Below are 15,139 nucleotides of genomic sequence, written 5' to 3'. Positions count from 1 at the left end.
TGAACTTATGACCTCTCACTTACAAGTGAAGAAGAGTACCACTAGATTGTAATACTAAGTAACTAAATTAAAAAAAATAATAATAAAAACCTTCAATTGCAGCTAATGTGTCATAAAAGTAGTTTATTTACAAAATTGCCCCCGCCTCTTCAGTTTCAGATTGGAAATTTTGATTATTTACGAAATTGCCACCCCTTCAACCATTCACATATCGACCATCGTAGAAAGGGTGGGGATGGAAACACACTTCATTTTCACTTGCTTCTTGAAACCCGAAGCTCCGATTGTATCCTAACGAGAGTTGGGGAACGAGTGTCCGTTGCAGAGAGATGGTACTAGCTGAACAGAGTTTCTCTCTTGCAATTCCTCTCCCACAGGCCTGAACCTCAACTAAGGATGGAAGCTCGCTTCTCTGTCTCAGCTGCTTCTTTTATTCTCCCCATTTAAAACCTCATCTTCCTTTCTCCTTTTCTTCTTCCTTGCTCTTCGGAAGATCCCACCTTCTGGGTTTAATCCCCATTTCTCTCTCATCCTTAACGTGTGCATGTCAGATCTCCGTCCCAAATCCTGGCCCAATAACACTTCAGAGGTAAAGTTCAACCTTCGTCCCATTTAGTTCCTATCCACAACACAGATTAGATAAAGATGAATCAAAAATGTCTCATGTATGTATGTTCTCTGTGAGTTATCTCGATTGACGAAGATGATATCGAAGAGTGGCTCAAATCACAAATTCAAAGGCTAAATACTGTTAGAATATATAGTCAATGGTCCATGATTGTGACACTTGTCACAATCTTGGTCTATTGGTTCATTAGTAACTAGTTTTGTAACTGCCTATATAAGGCAAGATTGTTGGATTACTTAGTATGAAAGAAATATACTTTACAGAAATAATATCTCATCTTCTTCTCCTTTTTCTCTCTCTCTCTACTCTCTCTAGTTCTTGCATACTATAGAAAGATTATAGAAAGATATATAGTTCAATTCATGAAGATTAACATGGTATCACTTGCCATTGTTGCTGACGCGTGATCTTCGATCCTTCTTGCTTCCGCTTCTTCCTTCTTCATCTTCGGTATTCTCGGTTTTTTTTTTCTGATCAGACTCAATCTTCTTTGTTTTTAGGGTTTTGTTGGTGATTATTCATTGTGATCGATTACTGGTTTAGTTTATGGATCAGTTTCTGGTTCGATTTGTTGTCTGCGATCTTTGCACATTACGTGTTTGTGAAAATTTCTGACTGAAATTGGGGTTGTGTTTCAAGAATTTGCAATCTTGCGTGAAACATGGTGACTGCGTCTCAGCTACAATTACTTCAATCGCCGGTTACGAACCTTATTTCGTCGATCTCGATCTCTGTTAACGTCAAGCTTGATGACTCCAATTATCTTAATTGGCATTTTCAGATGCAACTATTACTGGAAAGCAATGGTCTTATGGGATTTGTGGATGGATCGACCTCTTGTCCCTCACAAACTGGTGAATCTGGTATTAATTCTTCTATGTCTACTGAGAATGATGATGTTTTGATTTGGAGAATGCATGATAGGGCTATAATGCAATTGATTACTGCGACTTTATCACCTGTGGCTATGTCATGTGCTATTGAAAGTCAAAGTTCGAGAAATCTTTGGAATCGTTTAAAGGAGCAATTCTCCACTGTATCCAAAACAAGTATCTTTCAGATGAAGTCGAACTTGCAGACAATTAAAAAGGGGTCTGATTCCATTTTAGTTTATCTACAACGCATTAAAGAAGCTAGGGATTATTTGTCAACTACTGGAGTGTTATTTCAGGATGAGGATATTGTAATACTCGCTCTTAATGGCTTGCCTTCTGAATACAATACTTTTCGTTGTGTGATTCGAGGTCGTGAAAGTGTCATTACCCTGAAAGACTTTAGGGCACAGTTACTTGCTGAAGAATTCATTGTTGAGAATCATTCGAATGCTTCCTTTATAATTGCTATGGTTGCTAATTCTCAGCCTAAAAATGTATCATCCTCGCAGTCGTTTGGCAATATTCATGGTCAATCTCAATTTACCTTTGGCGGTTACAAAGCTTACAATGGGAATAAACATAAGGGTAAAGGAAAGTATCAGGGACATAGATTCTTCAATCCCAGACCTGTGTACTCAACTCAGGCACCTGGTTTGTCTACTTCTGCATCAGGAATTCTTGGTCACTCTCTAATATCTTCAGTGGGGCATTCCTCTACCTCTATGCTTCCTACATGTCAGTTATGTAACATTGGTGGTCACACTGCTCCATTTTGTGGTGCAAAGCCTTCAGAAAGGCATGGCTGTCAAATCTGTGGAAAAATGAATCATGTGACTTGGTTTTTTTCTACAATGATAAAAGACCTAACTACATTGGTTCTCCTAGTTCGCCACATTTCAATGGGTTCCCATCTGCCCCTCCTAACTATCACATACTGCCTCATTCACCTCGGTATTCATATCAAGTGTCTCCACGGCCACACACACATCAGTTACAGTAATCTTCAATATATGCTATACACACTGTGTTCAATTCTACACCTCAACCAGCTACTCCATCAGCACCTCCCCAAGTTTGGTTGACTGATTCTGGCGCAACCAATCATATGACTGCTGACATGAACAACTTATCCTTGGCATCACCTTAACCTACCAATGAGACCATACAAACTGCCAATGGTGAAGGTTTACAAGTCTTCCATGTTGGGAATTCTATTATTCATAATCCAGCAAAACCAATCAAATTAAATTATGTGTTATATGTTCCCAAGATAACACACAATTTATTGTCAGTACATAAGATCTGCCTTGATAATAATTGTTGGCTAATCTTTGATGCCTTTTGTTTTTGGACTCAGGACAAGGCCACGGGGAGGATCCTTTACAAAGGGCTATGTAGTAATGGACTATATCCTATTCATTCCCTTTCCTATCCCAACTCCGGTTCTTCACAAAGTTCACTATCTGCAAAAGCTTTTCTGGGACAACTTGTTAAATCTCAGCTTTGGCATGATAGGTTAGGTCACCCAACAAATCATGTTGTTTCTCTTATGTTACATAAAGCCAATGTACCTGGTACCCCTTCTAAGTCATCTGTTTTGTGCCATCATTGTCTTGAAGGAAAATTTAGCAAATTACTCTTTCCACCTCATGTCAATAAGTCTGTTAAGCCCTTTCAAATTATGCATAGTAACTTGTGGGGTTCTACACCTTGTGTTTCTGTTGATGGTTACAAATATTATGTAATCTTCATTGATGAATATAGTCGACATTGTTGGCTTTTTCCATTAATAAACAAGTTTGATTTGTACTCTACCTTTGTTGCATTCTATTATTTTGTACTTAATCAGTTCTCTACTACGATTAAGATTTTACAAAGTGACGGTGGAGGAGAGTATATGAGTCATAGGCTTCAATCTTTTCTTCTGGACAAAGGTATGGTTCATCATAAGTCCTGTCCATACACCCCTGAACAAAATGGGTTAGCTGAACGTAAACATAGACATATTATCGAAACCACTGTGACATTATTGCAAACTGCTACACTGCCACATCAATTTTGGTCTTATGCATATCAAACTGCTACCTATCTGATAAATAGAATGTCAACTGTTATTCTTCAAAACAGGCCACCATTTGAACTCTTATTTGGTAGTGTTCCATTATTATCCCATCTTCGAATTTTTGGTTGTGCCTGTTTTCCTTTGTTAAAACCATTTAACAGCATCAAACTTCAACCCAAAACCACCAGGTGTGTTTTCCTAGGCTATGCTTCTAAGTATAAGGGATATATGTGTTATGATGTGCCTAAGAAACGGATTTACATTTCTAGGCATGTTATTTTTTATGAACAACAGTTCCCATATGCAGCTTTACTGACACAAGCCACCATTACTCACCCTAATTCATCAGTTCTCACTTCATCTTCCCTTCCCATAGCAGTGGTTAATACAAACTATGTTATTGTGTCTTCATCACCAACATCTTCAAATCCTTCACTTAATCCTCAGTCCATTACTAGTGCACCTGTATCCTCTTCTCAGCTCCCTGTGGTACCTGATCCCAGTCCTCTACTAAGTATTGAGAACACTGAGTTTCATCCTGATTCTCTGAAAGCTGTTTTGGATATTCCTCCAATCAATTTGCATACAATGCAAACTCGAAGCAAAAATGGTATTTGTAAGAAGAAGGATTTCCTTGCATCTGCTCAAACCTGTGAAGGGATTGATTTGTCTCTAATTGAACCCAGCTCTTATAAGTAAACTCTTAAAAATCCTATATGGTTCAAAGCTATGCAAGAAGAACTGGATCTCTCCAAGCTCAGGGTACTTGGACTCTGGTTTCTTTGCCATCTACTAAAAATCTTGTTGACTGCAAGTGGATCTTCAAAATCAAAAAACACTCTGATGGATTTATTGCTCGACATAAAGCCCGTTTGGTAGCTAAAGGGTTTAGTCAAAAACCAGGTTTGGATTATGGTGAGACTTTTAGTCCTGTGGTTAAACCTACTACTGTGAGGTTAATCCTTGCTCTTGCTGCACATTTTGGGTGGGATCTTAGACAATTGGATGTTAAAAATGCATTCTTGCATGGAGTTTTGGAAGAAGAAGTTTATATGGCACAAGCACCTGGTTTTCAGGATCCAATTTAGTCTCATTTAGTGTGCAAACTTCATAAATCACTTTATGGCTTGAAGCAAGCTCCTAGAGCCTGGAATGATCGATTTACAAAATTCTTGCCTCAGCTGGGATTTGTCAATACATATGCAGATTCTTCACTGTTTGTCAAATATGTTGAAAATACAGTTGTGATACTATTGCTTTATGTGGATGATATAATCATCACTGGGAGTGCTACAACTTCAATTCCACAGGTTATCAGTGCTCTTACTACTGAGTTTGATATCAAAGATCTGGGGATTTTACATTTTTTCTTAGGCATTCAAATTTCCAAGACTCCCAGCGGATTGTTTCTGTCCCAAACTAAATACATTCATGATTTGTTAGTGAAGACTGAAATGCTTGACGCCAAGGCATGTGATACACCATGCATTCCATATAGTCGACTTCTTAAAGATGATGGTGATCCTTATTTTAATCCTGGTGCTTATAGGAGCATTGTGGGAGCTTTACAGTATTTTACTTTCACTAGGCCTGACATTGCATTTTCAGTGCATCAGGTATGCCAGTTTATGCAGCAACCTATGGTCGCTAATTATACTGCTGTAAAACGAATTCTCCGGTACTTAAAAGGTACTATGAATGTGGGAGTGACCTATGCTCGTGGAGATCTTCACCTCAAGGCCTTTAGTGATGCAGATTGGGCAGGAGATCCCAATGACAGACGGTCCACTACAGGGTTGGTTGTGTTTTTAGGATCAAATCCCATATCTTGGTCTTCCAAGAAACAACAAACTGTGTCTAGATCATTTACTGAAGCAGAATATAGAGCTCTTTCTTCCACTTCTGCAGAATTGGATTGGATTAAGCAACTGCTTGTCTTTCTACATATTCCCGTGACCATACCTCTAGTTCTTTTCTGTGATAATTTGTCAGCTATTGCCCTGTCATTTAATCTTGTGCAACACCAGAAGACTAAGCATATTGAAATCGATGTCCATTTTGTTCGCGAACGGGTGGCCAAGAAACAATTGACAATGCAGTTTGTTTCATCCCAAGAATAGTTTGCTGATATATTGACCAAAGGTTTAAGTGGTCCTCTGTTTAGAACTCATTGTATCAATCTCATGCTTAGTTCATCAAAGCATGAGCTTGCGGGGGGATGTTAGAATATATAGTCAATGGTCCATGATTGTGACACGTGTCACAATCTTGGTGTATTGGTTCATTAGTAACTAGTTTTGTAACTGCCTATATAAGGCAAGATTGTTGGATTACTTAGTATGAAAGAAATATACTTTACAGAAATAATATCTCCTCTTCTTCTCCTCTCTCTCTCTACTTTCTCTCTAGTTCTTGCATACTATAGAAAGATTATAGAAAGATATATAGTTAAATTCATGAAGATTAACAATACCACGTGATTCTCAAATCCAAAAGGTAAGGTAAAAATCTGACACCTCCCAAAATGATTTGACAAGTAAAATCTTATATATTAAGTTGTTTTCTCCCCAATTTAAATATTTGGAAATGACCCAAGAAGGGTTAGGATTTCTCTACATTTCTTATGTAATAGTGTCATGGATGCGCATGTAGGACTGAGGAATGAGGACTAGTATGGGTAGATTTGGGATTCAACGACGAATTTGGGTGATGTCACTTATGTGGGAGGAGAGAGAAATCGACAAGGAGGGTGGTGGGGTTCAGGTACTGAGGTGAGGCTTGAGTCTGAGGTGAGAGAGAATGAGGGTGTGGACAATTCCACCACTATTGATTGACCCGACTGACTAATCTCCCAGGCACAAAGCTAGCCTTTATGCGTATGTTGGGTTTTCAGAAAACCTATTATGTAATATACTATTGAAGTTTTTATAAACTTTGGGGCTTAGTATGTTGAATAACTGTTTTATAATTATGTATATCAACTTGGTCCACTTATGTTTGTTTTGCGCCCCCTCAGGACATAGGAATGATGATTACGACCCGAACTACGAGGTTTTCCCCTACCAGTGATATCATGTCATCTTTTTTGCTTTGACATCATTGTCAAATCACCTTTCGCTTGTATTCTAAATTAGATGTATGATCTGAACATGTCATGCATTATCATTATGTTTTCATTGTTGGCAGTTGAATTTATTTTATTATCTCAGTAGTTTATATTTAATTATTACTTTGCGTCTTTATATGTGAAATCTGCATGCATGTTTCACATGTCTTAGTATATACATTCATTAAATGACTTGCGTCACCCTCAAGTGTCGGCCAGCACGTGACCATCCTGATGTCCCACATACATCAGGATCGGGGCGTGTCAACAATCTTAACAACCTTATAACATATTCCCTAATCTATTGACACATGTCACTTTATGCATCCATTGATCCTATAATGTCATCATCCCCTATCAAGCTCAGGAGAGGAAGCACCAAGTCTGAGATTGCAGCAATGTGTATGAAAAAATGGTGTAGACAATTATTTTGTCAAGATATCATCAAACTGTTCATTTGATAAGACAAATTGCATGTGTAAAAGTTGTTTAGCAACCCTTTACCTAGCAAAGTGAACATCAATCTCTATATGCTTTGTCCTTTGACGCATGACTGGATTACATGTAAGAGAAATGACATACAAGTTATCACAAAACAATGTAGAAGGAATAGGCACTGGAATCTGTAGAAAAACAAGTAATTGTCCAATCCAATCAATATCAGCTGTTGTGGAGGCAATGACCCTATATTCAGTCTCAATAAAGGATCGAGAAACTGTGTTATGTTTCTTGGAAAACCAAGAGATAGGATTATACCCCAAGAAAACTACAAGTCCAGTTGTTGACCTTCTGTCAATAGGGTCTCTAGCCCAATCAGCATCATTAAATGCATGTAAATCTATGAAACCCTTAACAAATTGAATACCATAGTTCTGTGTACCCTACAAATACCCAAGTATCCTTTATACAGCAAAACTAACAGATTTGATGCACTGAGAATGCAATATCTGTTCTAGTAAAGGTAAGGCACTGAAGTGCCCCTACAATACTTCTATACAATTCAAGATTGTTAAAAGGTACCTGTAGACATCGAAATTTCAGTAAAACAAATGTTCACCAATGCATTAAAGTTTTGACGTGTCAAGGCATACATGGCATACGCCACGTGTTGTACAAATTGTACACATGGCGTGTGACTCAACAAAATAGGAAGAAATACCCTTGAAGGACTAAACAAGTTTTTCTTCTCATTTTGGGCAATGACAAGGCAAGTACATTTCAATCTATTGAGGATCAAAACAAGTTTTTCTTCTCATGTTGGGCAATGACAAGGCAAGCACACTTCAATCCATTACGGATCAAAGCAAGTTCTTCTCATTTTGGGCAATGACAAAGCATACACATTTCAAGTTTAAAATGGTGTTAAGTGGGAAATTAGGCCATAAGTTAGACCACTTCAAGTTTAAAATGGTATTAAGTGGGAAATTAGGCCATAAGTTACACCACTTCAATTTCAATATTGCATTAAGTGGGAAATTAGGCCATAAGTTACACCACTTCAAGTTTAAAATGGTATTAAGTGGGAAATTAGGCCATAAGTTACACCACTTCAATTTCAATATTGCATTAAGTGGGAAAATTAGGCAATGGTGCTTGGAAAGGAAAAAAATATTTTGTGGTGGTGATTCATTCTCAAAGCCTATAAATAGGCTTCTCCATCAAGGTATCAAGCATCAAGGAATTCACAAATACATTTCTCTACTCCAAAATTAGAAGAGAATTCCCCAAATCCTTGAAGCTTTGAAACTCCAAAGCTTCCAACCATCCAAATTCCCAAGAATTCCGAAGGACCAAGAAAGCTCTCTTCGTTCTTCGTTAAATCCTCTTTCAAGATCAAGCCCCGACGGCCCTTGAAGAAAGTGTTCAACTGTTCATCCTAAGATCAAGCCCCAACGGCCCTTTGGATCAACAACCTCAACAAATCCACACATCCAATCGTTCTTCAAGATTAAGCCCAAAAGCCCTTGAAGATCCGCTCATCCATCAACCTTCAAGATTAAGCCCAAAAGCCCTTGAAGAAATCCACACAACCATTATTCAAGATCAAGCCCCGACGGCCCTTGAAGAAGTCCACACAACCATTATTCAAGATCAAGCCCAAAAGCCCTTGAAGAAAACCAACTGTTCATTCAAGATCAAGCCTCGACGGCCCTTGAAGAAAACCAACCGTTCTTCAAGATCAAGCCCAAAAGCCCTTGAAGATCCGCCCATCCACCGTTCTTCAAGATCAAGCCCAAAAGCCCTTGAAGATCCGCTCATCCAACAACTATTCTTCAAGATCAAGCCCCGAAGGCCCTTGAAGAAACTTACAACTGTTCATCCAAGATCAAGCCTCGACGGCCCTTGGATCAACAAATCTACATCTTACGGAGATAGAATCAGAGGACCAAATTTGAGAGAGATCGTAACCCCAAAATCATAAACACAAAAATATTATTTTGTGCCACGTTATTCTGGTTTCTTGTTTCAAGGAATCTTTCGTGTTCACAAATTTGGCACGCCCAGTGGGACAATCTCTACCTCTCATCTCTGTCTCCGTTCAAGATATTCAAGCACAGTCCATGGCTTCAAACAAAGAACAAGTCATGACTATCGGCACTACCTCCATTGAAAAACAGCTGGTTCAGATGAAGGAAACAGTTGCAAGGCTGATAAAGACTGCAGAGGAGAAAAACTTGCAAACCGCCGGACTCATCAACCGTCTGGAGGCACAGCATGGCGTCAAAGTGAAACCAAGTTCTCTTCCAACTAAGAAGACCGAAGAAGGCTTTAACCCAAATGCCTACAAACTCATGTCAAAGGCTAGGCATGACTTTGCTTCCTCTTCAAATCTTGGAAAGAAGGTTTCAAACACCGTCAATGACAAAGATCGTGACCTCACCGAGACTCAAAAGAAGTTGAAGGAGCATGATTACGGAGTTGACAATAACAAAGCTGGACTTGGCTTCACACCAAATACACCCGTGAAGATTTCAAGCAAAGTGAAGAAAGCTAGCACTCAACACATCAGCGTGAGCATTGAACAAGACCAAAAAGAGCCTAAACCCGCCCCTCGGACGTCGGTCTTCGATAGGATGAGCCATTCAAGCTCCAGAATTTCAGTGTTTAATCGCATTGGTAGTCAAGGCCAAACCTCTGTCTTCAAGAGGCTTAACGCGCCAACATCCCAAAGCTCTGTTTTTGAAAGGTTGTTAAAGCCTAAGAAACAAAGCAACACAGCTATCTCTCCTCTGCGACGATCAGCTTCGGAAAGATTTGAAGATAATGAGAAGCCTTTTGGAAAGAGGAAGACAACACCAAAGGAAGAAAATTTCGATGGGTTAGCAGAAAAATGCGACGTTCGAAGCTTGATTCCTTCAAGGATGAAGCGCCAAGCAATCCTAGAGGTCGACACAAAAGGACCACTGAAAGTAAGGAGGCGCATCATCGTCCACACTGGCAAATCTTCATGCCAACAAACCCAAGAGAACGGCACTGAAGATGAAATCCCTAAGAAAGATGTCACTTCTGGCTCTTTCGACTCAAAGTCTTCACCTCGACTGTTGGGGGCATGCTCCAAGTCAAGTGAAATTGAAGGATGGACTTATGTCACTCCAAAGAAAATGCACAAGAAACATAGGTCTCCTCCACAAGTTCACCAATCGGAAAGGGGGCAAAGCAGCTACCGTCAACCTTCAAAGCTATATGAAAGTGTTGAGGATGAGGAAGTTATGACACAAAGATCGTCCGTTGCCATCACAATGCGCGATTTCTTCCCCAAAGACTTCTTCAATCACTCGGTCAAGACTCCTTGCTATGAAGATTGCAAGGAATGCCTCTCTAAGATCGTTTGACAAATTCAAACACGCTCCTGGTCCGCATGAGCCTAAAAGGCGACAACCAACGCTCCTGGTCCGCATGAGCATAAAAGGCGACAACCAACGCTCCTGGTTTGCACGAGCATAAAAGGCGACATCAATTGCTCCTTGCCTGCACGAGTTGAAACTGCAAGCAGCACCAAACGCTCCTTGCCTGCACGAGCTGAAACTGCAAACGGCACCAAACGCTCCTGGCCCGCAAGAGCATAAACTGTGTACGGCAAAATCATCAAAAAAAAAAAAAAAAAAAAAATCATCACTCATTTTGAACTACGTCATGACTTGATCCCTCCTCAACCAAGGGTACGTAGGCAACTTGAAACTTCAAAACTTCAAGTACAGTCACATCATCAAAAAAAAAAAAAAAAAAAGAGGAAATAACACATCTTGGTGATGTATATGTTTTATCTGTATTTAGCACAATACACTAAATAAGTAAAGCATGTTCATTGATCTCCGAGAAATTACAAGTGCGTACAAAAAAAAAAAAAAAAAAGAGATGGAGCTTTCATAAAGGTTGTTCACGTGAAGCCCCACTACTTGGGAAAACTACAGAAGCGGGAGGCATCAAAGAAGAGGCCTCAATACTTGGTGGAACGCTAGATGAGCCAGGAAAAAGGTGCCTCTGGAAAAAAGCAGCAAGCCTTTGACGGTCACTTTGAATTCGACCACTGGATTCTTGCAGCTCATCAAGCTTCCTCTTCATGCCCGTCGAATAGTTATTTGCAAGCACATGCAAACTTCTATTCTCGTGCTTAAGCTGTTTGATCTCTTGCTTAAGAGTTTCCACCTCCGCCATCAATGATTCCACTTGGCGGGATCGAGCAAGTAGGCGTTGGCCCATGTTGGACACAGAGCCTGCGCACTGAACACTGAGAGTTAGGGACTCTTGAACGGCCAACTCATCGGACCGTTCTGAAAGCAGCCTACTATCTTTTGGAGTGAGGAAGTTCCTAGCTACTATTGTAGCTGTTGTTGCGTCCTTCATCACAGAATCTTCACCTGTCAAAGGGCCATTAGAAGATAAGAAAGAAGGGCACCATACATTTACCTGACGCGGCGCACTCGGATCATTGCTGAGACTCAAATCTAAGCAAATGTTAGACGGGTTAGCCATTGTCAAAAGGTTAAAAGAGAAAGGTGGATGGAGTAAAATCAGAAAGGGCCGAAGACGATTTTCACAAACGGGCGATCTTCAAAGTGTGCATGTTGGAGGTAATCGATACCTCTATAAAAAGCCAAGGCGACACGACCACCGATTCAAAAAATCGGATTTTCCTGCGTGAAGTTCGGCGACGCTTTCGCGGCTTTTCAGATAACGCGTTCAACTTTGTCAAAAGATCTCTGACAAAGTTGAAAACACGTGAAGGTTATCATCCCAACTACGCGCCTTTGCCAACAAGCGTGGTGACAGAGCCGCACCCGTGACTACTTTTTCGAAGAGGCGCTCGCTCAGAAATCGAAAAGACGCTTGTTAAAAAATCGAAGAGACGTTTGTCGACAAGGGTAAAAGAACATAACCACCACTTGCTATTGGGAAATCCCTATATATGTCGACCTTCATCTTTTATGGCAAGGCATACCTGAAAAAAAAAATGCCCAACTCTTCCTCACCTCTGAGGGCGCACTCCCAGCAAAGCCTTTCGAAATACTCAATTTTTTCTTCTTCCCCAAAGAAGATACCAGATGCCTGGAGTACAGATGACCCAGGAGGAAACGGTAGATTGAAGTATGTGGAGACAAGCACAACAAATACATGTGCTGATCCATTCGCCGCTTCTTCAAAAGCAAAGGTATCTCATATCATCAAGGTCGAAAGCAAAGGTATCTCATATCATGCTTTTTCCTTGTCTTTTCCTTTGTCCTTGTTCTTACTCGCATGGCAAAGTGAAAGAAGCAATCAGCCGGCACTTGGAGTCAGTCTTCCGATCTGGAACCGACTGCCTGGAATCTATTCCCTGGTTGCTTACCTAGCGTTGCTCTCGAGTAGTCATCTTCAACGGTTGATACACTTCCAGAGAAGGGACCACTTCTGCAAAGGGGAGCAAGTAAGGCAAGTGAAAATGATACATTAAAGCATGTGGAGACAAGCAACAACTGCATATGCTGAGCTATCCTCTAACCCTCTTCAATACGAATTGGAGAGATTGAACAAAGAAACAGAAAAAAAGAGTAAAGCTCAGACCTTCGGGGAAGACCAAAATATCCTGCTGCCCAGTTCAAGACTAAGCCTGTGGAAAATCTACGATTGGAGGAAACCAAAAAATCTTCCAGTCGAACTCAAGATCAAGCCTCAATGGCCCTTGAAGAAATTTCCAGCCCAGTTCAAGACTAAGCCTGTGGAAAATCAACGATTGGAGGGAACCAGAAAATCTTCCAGTCGAACTCAAGATCAAGCCTCAATGGCCCTTGAAGAAATTTCCAGCCCAATTCAAGATCAAGCCTCGACGGCCCTTGGGTTGACATCTACATTAAGGGACTTCAAAACGCATCTTCTACACGTGACAAACACATGTCTACGACGCGCCTTGAAGTGGGGGCATTTGTAGACATCGAAATTTCAGTAAAACAAATGTTCACCAATGCATTAAAGTTTTGACGTGTCAAGGCATACATGGCATACGCCACGTGTTGTACAAATTGTACACATGGCGTGTGACTCAACAAAATAGGAAGAAATACCCTTGAAGGACTAAACAAGTTTTTCTTCTCATTTTGGGCAATGACAAGGCAAGTACATTTCAATCTATTGAGGATCAAAACAAGTTTTTCTTCTCATGTTGGGCAATGACAAGGCAAGCACACTTCAATCCATTACGGATCAAAGCAAGTTCTTCTCATTTTGGGCAATGACAAAGCATACACATTTCAAGTTTAAAATGGTGTTAAGTGGGAAATTAGGCCATAAGTTAGACCACTTCAAGTTTAAAATGGTATTAAGTGGGAAATTAGGCCATAAGTTACACCACTTCAATTTCAATATTGCATTAAGTGGGAAATTAGGCCATAAGTTACACCACTTCAAGTTTAAAATGGTATTAAGTGGGAAATTAGGCCATAAGTTACACCACTTCAATTTCAATATTGCATTAAGTGGGAAAATTAGGCAATGGTGCTTGGAAAGGAAAAAAATATTTTGTGGTGGTGATTCATTCTCAAAGCCTATAAATAGGCTTCTCCATCAAGGTATCAAGCATCAAGGAATTCACAAATACATTTCTCTACTCCAAAATTAGAAGAGAATTCCCCAAATCCTTGAAGCTTTGAAACTCCAAAGCTTCCAACCATCCAAATTCCCAAGAATTCCGAAGGACCAAGAAAGCTCTCTTCGTTCTTCGTTAAATCCTCTTTCAAGATCAAGCCCCGACGGCCCTTGAAGAAAGTGTTCAACTGTTCATCCTAAGATCAAGCCCCAACGGCCCTTTGGATCAACAACCTCAACAAATCCACACATCCAATCGTTCTTCAAGATTAAGCCCAAAAGCCCTTGAAGATCCGCTCATCCATCAACCTTCAAGATTAAGCCCAAAAGCCCTTGAAGAAATCCACACAACCATTATTCAAGATCAAGCCCCGACGGCCCTTGAAGAAGTCCACACAACCATTATTCAAGATCAAGCCCAAAAGCCCTTGAAGAAAACCAACTGTTCATTCAAGATCAAGCCTCGACGGCCCTTGAAGAAAACCAACCGTTCTTCAAGATCAAGCCCAAAAGCCCTTGAAGATCCGCCCATCCACCGTTCTTCAAGATCAAGCCCAAAAGCCCTTGAAGATCCGCTCATCCAACAACTATTCTTCAAGATCAAGCCCCGAAGGCCCTTGAAGAAACTTACAACTGTTCATCCAAGATCAAGCCTCGACGGCCCTTGGATCAACAAATCTACATCTTACGGAGATAGAATCAGAGGACCAAATTTGAGAGAGATCGTAACCCCAAAATCATAAACACAAAAATATTATTTTGTGCCACGTTATTCTGGTTTCTTGTTTCAAGGAATCTTTCGTGTTCACAGTACCCCGTCATCCTTGAGCAATATGTTATATGACACATTTCTGTTTTTGTAAGTAAATCAGACACGTACTTAGCTTGAGAAAGAAACAACCCCTCTTGATTCTAAGTAATCTAATTTATCTAAATGCCAAGAAAGTGTCCCCAAGTCTTTAATATCAAATTCCTTAGTCAAGGAAGCAATAGCCAGGTTGCTAAGACTGTTATAAGGTTGTTGAGTAACAGAAATATCTTCAATTGTTTTTGGTAATGACCACACAACGAGTTTGCATTGTAGGTAAAAAGCTCAATTCAATAAATCAAATATTGTAACCAATCATGTGACATGACAAACAATTAATAGATAGTTGGACTAATTTGCAAGGGTTATTATATACAAAATGGTCCTTGAGATTTGCATGATCAATAGAAATGGTCCTTGAAATTGAAAATCAACAGAAATGGTCCCTGAGATTGTCCACCATCTATGATTTTGGTCATTCTGTTAAAAATGATTTTGGACAATTTTCAAAACTTTATAACTCAATCATTTCTTAATCAAATTCGACCCATAATATATCAAAATGAAGATAGGAAAGTGTAGAATAACATTATACATATTT

General features: G+C 39.9%; 1 pseudogene; it reads left to right on the top strand.

The window, feature by feature from the left end:
- Positions 1-1,289: 1,289 nt before the first annotated feature.
- Positions 1,290-2,901, top strand: LOC148693900 (uncharacterized; annotated as a pseudogene).
- Positions 2,902-15,139: the final 12,238 nt, after the last annotated feature.

The sequence above is a fragment of the Pyrus communis genome, chromosome 10 (genome assembly GCF_041283825.1).
Source record: "Pyrus communis isolate YQ-2024b chromosome 10, ASM4128382v1, whole genome shotgun sequence".
Taxonomy (NCBI): Eukaryota; Viridiplantae; Streptophyta; class Magnoliopsida; order Rosales; family Rosaceae; genus Pyrus; species Pyrus communis.
This window is presented reverse-complemented; position numbering and strand designations above follow the sequence as displayed.